Source organism: Rhincodon typus, chromosome 21 (assembly GCF_021869965.1).
Source record: "Rhincodon typus isolate 14 chromosome 21, sRhiTyp1.1, whole genome shotgun sequence".
Taxonomy (NCBI): domain Eukaryota; kingdom Metazoa; phylum Chordata; class Chondrichthyes; order Orectolobiformes; family Rhincodontidae; genus Rhincodon; species Rhincodon typus.
In genome coordinates, this window is record NC_063352.1 from 30,262,823 (window position 1) to 30,276,659 (window position 13,837).

Here is a 13,837-nt window from a genome sequence, read left to right on the forward strand (position 1 = left end):
TGTGGAAATATCCAAAGGTGCAGATCGTACTAAATTTGGTGGGGCTGGAAATAATGCATACCTAGTTGGAATTTGCTTAAATTCATTGTTTTTTTTTTAAAGCTGGCAAAATAGGCAGCTGGAAAATTGCTAACTGATGTCCAAGGCCTAGTTGGTACAATTTTTGATGGTGAGGAAGCAGTAGAAATGGGCAAACAGCCACCTGATGGAAATAAATGTGAAGCTGCATGTGTACATATGCAAATTGGAGCCTTGAAGTTTGGAAACTGTGGGTTAGTTAAGAGAAACTGCCTGTTTACTGGCAATTCGATTCCAATTAGATGCAAGTGGAGACATTAATTACTATGGGCAGGAAGCAGTTGTGACTTGGGCTTTACTCAAAAGTTTTTTTGTTTGAGTAAACAATGTTTGTTAATCCATAATGTAGTTACAGAAAGACTACAATGTTGAGAAAGTACTAAAGTTTGGAATGTGCTGAAGGTGATGCTGTTTAATTTATATCCAATACTTATAGTGGAACCTTAGGGAGTAAGTATGCTATTTAAAGTTTTCAATCTGCTGTTTACTGTAGAAAAGGAGATCTGTGAGAGAGTATTTAGTCTTAAGATATGGCAGAACAGATTGTGGACTTTCTGATTTTCTGAAGAAGGGTCCAGACCTGAAACATCAGCTTTCCTGCTCCTCTGATGCTGCCTGGCCTGCTGTATTCATCCAGCTCCACACCTTGTTATCTCAGATTCCAGCATCGGCAGTTCCCACTATATCTATTGTGGACTAGTAATAGGTTTGGACTGCAGCATATTAGAGTTTGTATACAGGGCAAATGCCCTAAGTGGACATCTGGTGCTGGTGTCTCTCTGTATCTTTTTGTCTTAATGTTATTGCTAGAAGATGAGTTGGAAGGATCCTGATAAGTAGGTATTGAGGAGAAGTGTCCAAATAGATTGCTGCGGACACCATACCTGATAGAGAGGTAAAGTTTCAGAACGGGTACATGTGATAGTGGACAGATGAAGATGAAACAGGATAAATGAAGAATGATGGATATAGAAACGGAGTCTATCCAACAGTTAGATCAAATTGGATGCCTGTAAGGATGTAGTCTAAGTATTATATGCTGATTATTGCTATGGACTGTGCTACTACCATTAACATAAGCCTGTAGCATATACCCTTGTGAAATCTCTCTGCAGGATCTGGGCCATTGTATGTCTGCATTATCACCTTAAGGCTACTCGAGCTAAACTTTTCCTGCTCTGAATCTGCTGCATTTCTATCTTTACCTTATCCAAGAATAAGTCTTTCTTTCCTCCAAGTCTTTGTAACTGTAGGAAAATTCTGATAATATGTTGAAATCCAAGTTGCATTATCGTCTTTCTCTAACAAATTCATTCTCCATTATACCACAGCTAGGGAAGCCAGCCTCTGGATTATAAAATCTTGTGGATTACAGAATCTTGATGTAGGAGGATGCCCAATGGGCTGAAGAGAAATCAAATGTATTTGTATGGGATTCAGTTACACAGAAATATTGCACCTGGATGCACAAGAAGTCTATTTGGCCCTTCATGCCTATTCCTCCATTCTTAAAATGATGGCTGATCTGGTTGTGATCACAGCTCCCTTTTCCAGCCTGTAACCTACAATCCTCAACTCCCCTGTTTAAGTCTAACTCAGCCTTGAACAGATATAAAGCCTTCAAGCGTACTTTCTGCAAAAGTGAATTCTGCATGCTCTAATAAGATTTCTTCATATCCCTTTTAAAAGGGAGATCTCTTATTCCTAAACTATGACACCTAGTTATCATGTCCCACAAAAGATTAGTCACCTTACCGGTACCCATTCTATTATGTTCCCTCATGATCTTTTCTCAATGATGTCGCGTCACTTTCTTCGAAATGGCAATGGATATATGCCTGACCTTTTCAACCTTGTTAGGTAAATCCTTCATCCCCAGAATATGTCAAGTGAACCTTCCTGTGAACTGCTTCTAAAACCAGTTTTTAGTTTCTTTTCTCAAAGAGAGCAAAGTTGTACAAAGTACACCAGATCTGGTCTGACCAATATCCCGTAGAGCTACAGTAAAGATTTCCTGTGCCTTGGATTTGAGTCTCCTTTACAATAAAGAACATTGCATTGCCTGCCTAATCTGTTGCTGTACTTGCATGCTAATAGTATGGTAATTCATGTATCAGGACATACAGATCCCTCTATGCCACTGACTTCTATAATTTCTCTTTCCACTTAGGCTGCATTTCTTTTGTTCTAGGTTGAATGTGAAGTTTTCCATTCTGACATGTCATGCTCAGCTTCTATTTTTTTTCTTTTGTCCAGTCACTTAAGTCTTGATCCCCTTGCAGACTCTATAACTTGCTTTCTTTGGTTTTATCAGCCATACGTTCAGTCCCCTAATGCAAGTTATTGAAAAAATTTCTAAATAGTAGAGAGCCTAATATTGATATTCTGTAGCACTCCACTAACTGCAGCTTTCCAATTGGAAGATGACCCTTATCCTGCTTCTTGTTAAGCAACCAATCCTTTATCTATGCAAAGTCATGTACTGTTATCCTACATACTAACCTTTTTTTTTGATGTGGTATCAAATGCCTTGACAACTTCCAAGTACACCATATGTACCTGTTCCCTTATATTTACCGTGAATACTATATATTCAAAACATCTCCAGGATTAGTCAAATATGAGTTCCCATTCACAAAATGATGCTTGTTTTGCCTGATCACACTGATTTAATAAGTATCCTGCTTTGACCTCCTTGATAAATTCAAGAATATTCCCTGTGACAGAAGTTAGGTTAACTGGCCAATAGTTTATAATTAGGGAGAAGACAGCATCCTTTCGAAGCAGTGTATTCAATTCCTCGTGCCACATTGAGGGATATCTTGAAATGATTGCAATACGTTGGTGAGAGAAGAAAAGCCTTAATGTTCTCTCTAAGTTGTGCACTTGGACAGCAACTTCCAAATTTCCACAGAGGTCATGCAAACTCAACCCCTTTTTAAGTTGCTGTGCATACACAGCTATGCAAAAATTAAAAGTGCTACGTATTTCAAAAAATTGCCCATGAACTGCAAAAATAAAAGTTAGGTATTAGTGTGGGGAAGATCCAGTAAGTGTAATCCTGGATTAGGACTTAACTCCTTACCAGCCCTTCCCTGTATTTTTTACGTTTGAAGAATCTTCCCTGTCGGAGGCTGAGGGGTGACCTTGCAGAAGTTTATAAAATATAGAAGTTTATACAATCATGAGGGGCATGGAGAGGGTAAATAGGCCAGGTCTTTTCCCCAGTGTGGGGGAGTCCAAAACTGAAGGGCATAGGTTTAAGGTGAAAAATTTTAAAAGGGGTCTAAGGGGCTAAGTTTTCACGCAGAGGGTGGTGCGTGTATGGAATGAGCTGCCAGAGGAAGTGGTAGAGGCTGGTACAATTACAACATTTAAAAGGCATCTGGATGGGTATACAAATAGGAAAGGTTTAGAGGGATTTGTTCCAAATGCTGGCAAATGGGACTAGATTAATTTGGGATATCTGGCTGGCATGGACGAGTAGGACCGAAGGGTCTGTTTCATGCTGTATACTTCTATGACTCTATAACACCAGGGACTCTGATTTGCATCGAAAAACAGGAGGTCCAGAATTATAATTGTGGAGTTATAATCCAGAAATGTGAAAATTGACACAGGAATATGCAGATTTAGGAAGGTGAACTCTTGTTTGAATCGGTGGTTTGGGAAGGTAGAATTTGATTTCATTTCATGATACCAGTGTTGGGAGCAGCACCCTATCAAAAAGGATAAATAAGGTGATCACAGGTCTTCAAACGGTAAAGTGAAATGGCTGATGGAGGTGAGGTGGGCTCAGAGGGCTTGGGTGGAAAGGGCAATATAGATTTGTTGTATCATGACAGATTTCAGACTAGACAGACGTATGCCTTTTTTAAAACAATTACACAACATCATGACACATGATGTTGGTATAAAGGTACCTGCCTCATCTGCAGTCACACACTCATGTGATGGAGACACTGTGTGTGTAATTTCAGTAAGTGTTGAACCTAGACAGGGTGTGCAAGAATAAAATATCAGAGTCTTGAAAGCAAGCTTCAGATGTCTTACTCTGGAAGAAGTTCCCTGTGGTGTACATTATGCAGACCAACATATTGAAATGAATTATTTATTGTCACGAGTATTCAATATAAAATACAGTTAAAAGTGTGTACCGGCACCGTACATAGGTGCCATTCACGTTTCACTGAGAATAAAATTTAAAAAACGCTGAGACAGTCCCACTTTCCTTCTGCACCGCCACAGCCTCGCTCTGGCATTCACCAGCCCACACTGTGCCACTACCAGGGGCCCATGCCACGCAGAAATGAGAATCCTGCTCCAGACTTCACAGACCAACTGATTGCCTCTATAGTCCTGCTGCTTCTGAAGATGCCGCTGCTGCACAGCATCCCATCAAATAAATTTCACTTTATTACTAAGGCAGGAATTGCACTGTGGATGATCATTTGGCAGCAAACAGAAGGTCCAAGTGGAGAGTTATGGTCAAAAGTTGTGCTTTAAGTACTTCAAGGAAAGGGAACACTAAAAGTCAATGAGAACGAATTTCTGGTGTGTCCAGGATAATCTTCTGCCACAGTTTATCCTAGAACCAAGAACGGGGTAGGCCATATTAAACTTTGGTGAATTGGTCTCATGACACATTATCAACAGTCTAATGAAAGACGAACATTCAACCCATTGCCAATCACAGTATAATATGGTTCAACGCTGTGTTTGAAAGGAAGGTATGTGAAAATGCTCTCAAGATTCTGGAGTTTGATGATGCTGAGATATTAACTTGGCAAATTTGTTAATAATTTGGAATGGTTTCCTGCAAGATTTGGCTTGTTAACCTTTTGGCTGAGCTTGGCAAATCCAACCATCACTTCAAAAATATCAGAATTGTTGGGGGCATGAGATACATCCACATACATGGCTCCTGACACCCACCACAACACACTAGTGTATTCCATGCCACGGGATTACCAAGATTGGTAATGGGCATGATGCAGAGCTTCTCAAATATAGGTACCGGTGCCTTGACAGATCTGGACGGTCCCTATATCTGCAGTAGAAACCTTGTACATCTTTGTGCTGCATTCTGTGTAACCTTGCCATTTAGAAAAATATTTGGAGAAGACAGAGCAGGAACATCATTTCTAATCAAATGAGGAAAAAAACTGCAAAGCTGAAGAAGCTTCATGTGAAGAACATTACTGATGCTTAGAATGAATTCATTAGGTGGAAGGTCTGTCAATCATATTCATAATTAAATGAATTGCATCGCTCAGGCCTGTTGTGCTTGCCATCTGCCAGCTCAATTCCTAATGCAGTTTAAAACTGGGGCTAAAGCCAGAGGGAATATTCCAATACTGTAATTGTTTTAAAAGATTAATTTGCATAGATCTTAACATTTGCAAAAACTAATCCTAATCTAAGATTTTTAAATTTTTAAAATTTAGGCTACTAATTAAAGCCAGACCTTTATTGATAAAGCACATTCATGCTTTAAATTAATAGTTGACTTTTGCATTTGTTTAACCCACATTTAAGTTTTATAATTAGAATTAGTTTTGCTTTGAATTTTGTAAAATGTAATTAATTTGTAATTGAAATTATGCAATGTAGGGAACAGTTTCTTGGCATTTTCCCCCAGTATGCCTTGGGAAATGAGACTGCCATGCACTTTATGACAAGGTGAGGAGGAGTGAATTGACCCTGCTCTGTTTAATTGATTGTAACAAAAGCCATCTTCCTTTTTAGCTATATCACATTTCAATTAAAATGCAGTTTGCTGTTTTAAAATGATGGAGCCAATTACAAGGTTTTCTGAAGTGAAAAGAAAAATAATTTTAGATGTGAACATTATGAACAAGGTGCAAAAGTGGGATATTTAGCTGCTTGAACCTTCTCTGCCATGCAACATTGTCATGGCTGTATTGATCGTAACCTCAAATCTGCATTCCTGCCTCCCCTGAGAATCTTTCAATCCCCTACTTATCTGCCTTTGCTCCAAATGTTCAAGTACCCTTCCTCGAAAAATGTTGGAAGCAGAAAAGTCCAAAGCCATAACTTTCTGTGCAAACATATGTAGCCTTATCTTTGTTTTAAATGGGCAACCCTTTAATTTTTAAACATGATTCTTATTTGCAGATTCTTTCATTAAAGGAAACATCTTCTCCACACCTACTTTTTTAACCCCATCTTGGTCTTGTATGCTTCAATCAATTCACTTCTTACTCAAAGCTCCAGCAGATACAAGCCCAGCTTGTCCAGTCTTTCCTCGTAGAACAGCCTGCTCATTTCAGGTATTAGTCCAGTAAACCTTTTTGTGAATTGCTTTCAACAAATTTGCATTTTTCCTTGAAAAGGGTGGCCAATAATATGCATAGTACTTCACTTATTCTGTTTAGTGCGTTGCATAACTGAAGCTTAACTTCCTGACTCTATTATTCAATCCTCTTTGTGATAAATGGAAACATTTCATTAGCTTTTCTAATTGCTTGCTGTTCTTGCATTTTAACCTTTCTGCAATTTATGTTCTGGGACACCCAGATCCCTCTGCAATTCAAGTTCTTTCATGTTTCACTATTTTTTACATTCTTACCACAAAAATGGACATCTTCACTTTTTTTTTGCACATTCTGCTCCGTTTGCTAGATTTTGCTAATTCCCTTAACCTAGTTGTTAAACTTGTAGCCTCATGTCCTCTTCATACTTACTTTCCTGCTATTGTATCATCATCAAAATTGTGATCATACATTCCATCTCACCATTCAAATAAAGTGTAAACCGTTGAGATCCCAGCATGTCATTACTTACATAAATAATAAAGTGTGACAACAAACTCATACAAAAGTATAAAGCTTTTCAACTTTGTTTTTAAGTTTTAAGGTTTTTATAAGGGAGACAATGTCTAATACTGAACATCTCAAAGTTGGATTGAGACCTAAAGTGGCGGGTTGCAAGCTTTAATTTTGGAATCACAAGTTCTGAAGCAGCAGTGGCCATTGTGGGGCTCCATCTGAATAATTATCTGATGGGGATCTGTGCTTTCAACTCTGCAAAGCTGGATGTTTTATAGACGATAGTATGTGGAACCTATCCAGAATGGTACAAGTCAGAAAGGAGATACAGAGCTGAGTGACTGGCTTCAGTCTTTTTGATGAGATATTAATTTCAGTTCAGACTGATTTCTTATTTATTTATGGCTTCACAAAGCTTGGCTCAATCTGGTCAGGTGATTGTTGTGGCAATCTTGAGTCGGTGTCTTCCCATTTTTAAAACCACCATGAAAGATCCCAACTATTAAAATCCAATGATGTAGGTTGAAAATTGGTAGTTCACTTTTATGCCTTTGTAACTTTACTACAATAAGAACAAGTCAATTTAAAATTATTTCAAAATTTGAGAAGGTGTTAGTTAATTAGAAATAGTTATTAAAAGTTATTTTCACAGCGTTACCAGGATAACGTATTTGCAGAGCTTCACTTCAATTACCTATTCCTGAGCTGCAATAACACTGATACAAATGTGACAGAAATAAGGAGCATCTGGGAGCAGGTTATTGGTCCTTTCATTCTAACTGTGTGGATCAGTTCAGAAACAGATTTTGATTGACTTTTTGACACCCTTTACTAGTTCAAAAAAAACTCCCTGCCACGACAGTTCCCTATCTTTTAGTCATCTTTGTATGTGTGCTGCTATTGCCTCTTTATTCCTTCGGCTTCATCTTTGGTGAAACGCCTGTTATCTATCTGCCCCACCCTTTCCTCTGACCAATTTCCACCACCCCCTACCTTTTATGCACCTATCACCATCCCACCGCTCCTCCCTCTATTTATTTCTGAACTCCCTTCCCCCTCCTCGGCCCTGATGAACGGTCAATGAGAAGCAAGGGTGTGGGAGATGTAAAGCAAAGGACAATGGCCCCTTATTTTGAGAGCTTTCTGCTTGTTAACTTGGAAGGAGGCCAGTGAGTCTTTGGAGATCAGAATGTCAATTGGACGCCAAATTAAACTAATCCCTTCTGCCTGCCCTTGGTCCATATCCCTCCATTCCTTGCTATGTGGATGTCACTTTTCTCAAAGTACTTCAAGCTTTAAGGCAGAACATTTTATATTTACCTTAGTGTCATTTTGACCCTACTTTTTCTTTACGTATCCAGAGAATGTGCAATAAGAGCACTATAAATGATTACAAATAATAATTTCTGTACAAAAGTACTGACTGGGACAGTACCGTTACAAAACATGGAGATGAATAAGTAGAGCTGGCCTTAAATCAGTTGAATTAATTGTGCTAATTGAAGTTTCATTTATAAAATTCTGAGTTTGCTGTCCAAACCATGTGATTTATAACATTTTTTTGGCTCTGCAAGAACAGTTTTGAAAGACATGTGAAGCATGGTAAAGTATTAAGTGAATTGCTTCATATTCTGAAACAAGACAGATGTATAATAAACAGGAATCTGTAAGAGAAATTATCTGAAGAAAAGGGTTCTTGGTGATTGAGCTGTACATTGCTTCACTCTGTGTAGTGTATATCAGTAAAACACTTTGGATTTCATGGATCAAATTAATAATCCAGCAGCAATGAGTACCTGATTCATTAAGGTATGTAGAGGACTGGTTTGACAGCCCCTAAAAGTGGGTGCCAGGATTGTGATGCTCAATTAGTTGTTCAGGACAGGAAAGATGCAAACCTTGTGCTATCTAATAATTTTAATGACTTCAGCGTCCAACCAACACCAAACCTTGCTTTAGATTAGATGGAGTAGCTGGTATCACTCTAACTTAGCCTATAGTGCATTGTGGCTGGAGAAAGTTGTATATAGGAGAGGTGTCTTCTATCTACATGGGGTCAGGAGGCTATCCAGGCACATGCTGAAAAGGGGGATCAGAATAAAGGATCATTGTGATCTGTTTAAGTAACATAACCCAGACGAACTGGAAGCAGTACCACAAGACAAATCTTAACAGATCTTCTGGGATCTTTGGAGGATGTGACCATTAGAGTGAACAAAAGTGAATCAGTAGATGTTGTGTATCTGGAATTTCAAAAGGTTTTTGACAAGGTTCCACTCGAGAGATTAGTAAGGAAAATTAAAGCTCGTGGTATCAGAGGTAACGTATTGACGTGGATAGAGAATTAGTTGGCAGACAGGAAGCAAGAAAGTTGGAATAAGCGGGTTATTTTCAGAATGGAAGGCAGTGACAAGTGGGGTACTGCAGGGTTCAATATTGGAACCCCAGCTGCTCACAATATACATTAACAATTTGGACAAATGAATTGAATGCAATATCTCTAAGTTTGCAGATGACACTAAGCTAGGCGACAGTGCATGCTGCAGGGTGACTTGGACAGTCTGGCTGAGTGGGCAAATATTTGGAAAATACAATCTGATGTGGATAAATGTGAGGTTATCCACTTTGGTCACAAAACAGGAAGGCAGATTATTAGCTGAATGGTGGCAGGTTAGGAGTAGGTGAGGAAGGATGACTTGCTGCAGTTATATAGGGCCTTGGTGAGGCCACACCTTGATTTTTTTTTTTTACGTGCAGTTTTGGTCTCCTAGTCTGGAGAAGAGCATTCTTGCTATTGAGGGCGTCAAGCGAAATTCCACCAGACTGATTCCTGGGATGGCAGGACTGACATGTGAACAGAGACTGGATCGCATGTGCTAGTACTCGCTGGAATTTTGAAGAATGGTGGGGCAGTGGGGGGGGAGGAAGTGGGTGGAACTCGTAGAAACCTACAAAATCCTGATGGGATCAACAAGCTAGATGTGGGAAGAATGTTCCTGATGTTGGCAAGTCCAGAACCAGGGGTCACAGTCTAAGAATAAGGGGGTAAGCCATTCAGGACAGAGATGAGGTAGAATTTCTTCAGAATTGTGAACCTGTGGAATTCTCTCCCACATGAAGATGATGGGGCCAGTACATTGGATATATTCAAGAGGGAGCTGAATGTGGCCCTTGCAGCTAATGGGATCTGGAGTATGTAGAGAAAGTGGGAATGGGATACTGAAATCGCATGATCAGCCACTATCACATTCAGTAGAGGCGCAGGCTCAAAGGGCCGAATGGCCTACTCCTGAACCTATTTTCTCTGCTTCTAAGACATCCAATGACCTCCAAATTAGTGATCTAATGTCAACTTAGCAATTGTACCACTTCCCAACATTTCTTCACTCAACAATCATGAATATCTATCAAACACTGTCCAACATTCATTTACTTCATCACATGCCCTTTGTATTTAGCGCTGCTGCAAGCATCACTCCTACATCAAAGCTTGCATGCATTCACAGCTGTTCGACTGTGACAGTCATATCAACCAAACCAATTGTAATGAAACTCCCACTTCCGTCTTTCTCTCCTTGCAGGACAAGGTTGCATGTGAGCAGAGCCGATGAGAATGGACAACTGCACCCACACATTATGACACCTATGGTGGAATGGTTTCAGAGATAGTAGGAACTGCAGATGCTGGAGAAACTGAGATAACAAGGTGTAGAGCTGGATGAACACAGCAGGCCAAGCAGCATCCAGAGGAGCAGGAAAGCTGACGTTTCGGGCCTAGACCCTTCTTCAGAATGGTGGAATGGTGCTGGCCTTTATTAGAATGGTAATTGCTGAGCATGTGGCCAGCAAGGGATGAAATCAATCAAGGATTGAAATAAAAATTCTGATGCCTAAATCCTCATCCTCACATCCTACTTCATCTTCAACTCAATACTAACTTCTGAATAAAGCTGCAGATGGTGTGAGCATACATTATCCTTCTCCCTTAAGCACGGTACTACCCCCTGCCTTTCTCCTTTTCAGTTACCCAAGACGTGCACCCTGGCCTTGCAGTGGTGGAACAACAAGAAGGCAATGATGCTGAAGACATGATCATGTACTCGGCCATCAGTTCAGATACCGGTACTATATGTGATTTAGACGATAAAGAGGGATCCTGGATGTGGTGAGACATTGGACATCTAATGACTTAGAGCCAGGAAGCCACCCACCAGTGTCCTTGCTTTTGTCTGTCAGCTGGCCAGGCCAAGTTCCTGCTGATTTGTGTGAAGTGGTACAGTCCGAAGCTGGGTCTTTTCAGCCTGGGACTGCTTGTGGTCATCCTCCTGAGGCCATCTCGAGTCAGCTTCACTGAAATTCATCAGCCTTTCGTTAGCCACGCTGCAGACATTAGACAGACACAGGTACATTGGGAAGACTAAAGGCAATGCTTAAGGGTGATTAAATAACTGTTTTGTGCAATATGGGATAATTTTATACATTTTGGTTTGGAATGTTCATCTGTGGGCCTTTTCTGCATTCTGGATAAGCTGATAGTGTAGTGGTCAGTGACAGTGAGAATGCAAGATGTGGGACTCCTAGTGAACAGGGAATTGGGGCTGTAGTTATTGGTATCATGCTGGATTGAGCTTTATGTAGAGATGCTCGGCAGAGAGCCTCTTCTCCTGTTCTCATTTGCATAGCTGATGCCAAGAAATGTCCTCTCATGATGGCAAGGTTAAGCAGCATGCAATACACCACTATGAATATTGATACTTGCTTCGTTGAGCACTGTTGCAATCCTAAGGAGTGGATTAGACATTGGAAACAATATTTCAGTGTGTTAATGGTTTTCTATCACATTGTGTGGCAGCATGGCTTTCACTACATGCATGCTGCCCCAGGTATATGTAATTTATGCACTGGAGTCATCAGTCATGTGGTCAGTTAATATCTCTTGTTGTCCACTGGCTAACCTTTGATTTGTCACAGAGGCTGAAATGCTGTTGACGCAGCTGTATTGTTACTGAATGAAGATGTCATGACTGCAGTCGGATACCAGCTTTTGACCTTATCCACTGCCTGCGGTCACACTAGCTGGGTTTCCGAGGGATTGAAGTCTTGCTTCAATTCTTGTCACAAAGTTTTCAGGTCGGGCCTGCAAAATAACGTGTGATCAGTCAATGGCGTGTTGCACCCTGAATAAAGTAATTTACAAAGAAATCATATTTGCAAAGCCATCTGATTACTGTGCCTGCTTTTCTTTGGAAAAGGAAAAAGAAACGTACTTATTGCCTTTTGAATAGAAAACCCCCATGTTATCCTTGTGCATAAAATGGGTGGCCAACTGAAACCTGCTACAAGTATCTCCAGCTCCAACCTGGAAAGGAGGTATCTGTCTATAGTCATCTTCATAACTATTGGCAGTGTGCCTGTGCCCTACAGTGGGGTTGCATTTGAGGGTGTGGCAGGTAGCAGGTTTTAGTGAAAGCATAGTTATTAAGTCATAGATATTTCACACACTATTCCTTGCAGAGGTTCATGTCGGAGGATTGCTCCTTGAGCCCTTAGAATGATATAACACCTTGCTGAAAGCTGCGCTATCTTTCCTTCTTTCAGCAGCTTGTCTTACTCTACTTGGCTTGTGCTTATTCTTGCAGGTCATGTTGCATTTCAAGTGGAATATGTACTTGTGCAAGCAAGTCTAGAAGTCACTGGTTCATGCACGAGCACTTTTGACAATACCAAATGGACTTTGTTGTCAAAGTCAAACTTGTCAATTGAGAGCACTTGGAGATTTGTAGAAAATAACCTAGAAGTAGTGGATGAGGAAGGACGGTTTCCTGTAATGTGAGCACAAAATAGCTCCAGTTGCATCAATGTCACAATCTGCAAGCTTTGCAGCCCCTTAGGAGATCATTCACTACATGGGCTGTCGTCAGCACAATTTACCTTGTGTGTTTGTGTGTACTAAAAACAGTGCTCGAGAAACTCAGCAAGGTGGGTCTGTAGAGAGAGAAAAACATGTCAAGTTTGATATGACTTCACTCTTCAGATTTTGTGATCCTTCTTCAGAGAAGTCATATCAGACTCAATGTTAACTTACTTTCTCTTTGGACACCGGCAGATGTGAAAACTAGCCCTTCACTCTGCCATTCACTGTGATCAAGGCTGATTCTCTGTCTCAATACCATATTTTTGTTTTCACTCCATACTCTCCAGAGCCTTAAGTCTAAAAATGTATCTCTTTCTTTCTTGAATATATTTAGTGACATGGCCTCCAAACATTCTGTGGTAGAGAATTCCACAGGTTCAGTATCCTTTTCAGTGAAGGAATTCTTCTTCGTCTTGCCCCTAACTGGGTCGATATTCCTTTGCTCCAGCTTCCCCAATCAGTTACACATTCTCTTCCCTGCTGAATTTCCCCAGCATTTTCTGGTTTTGTTTCAAATCTCCAATATCCACCATATTTTGCTTTTATTTAAATGTTGTACAGCCCTTTTATGAACCTTTTGAGCATAAGGACAATGTGCTCATGAGACCAAGTTTTTAGCCTGCATATTGTCAGCTGAATGCGTCTTTAGTAATGATGAATATGAATTATATCAGAGAGTCATGTCGTATTACTGGTGGAAGAAGGGCAGCATTTCAGTTACCATCGCTCTGAGTTCCTTTTTATTAAGTCAAACAGATTTGTCAGATTGTCGAGGACTTAGTAAGCAAGTGACAATCAAAGGCCTTGGGCTAGATTTTCACCTTTTTTTGAGGCTGGAAGCCCAAGTTGGGACTTTTCTAGACTTGCCAGACTAATCTCCTTTTAAAAAGGAGACATCTTTTATTTTTATCTTTATCTTTATTTTTATAGTGGGGAGGCAGGGGCAGGTTAAAATCATGCCTTCCACCTCTGGAATGTGTTCAGAGGAAGGTGAGTACGATGCAAGTTGTTTTTAAGTAAAAACCGAAAGAACTGCGAGTGCTGTAAATCAGGA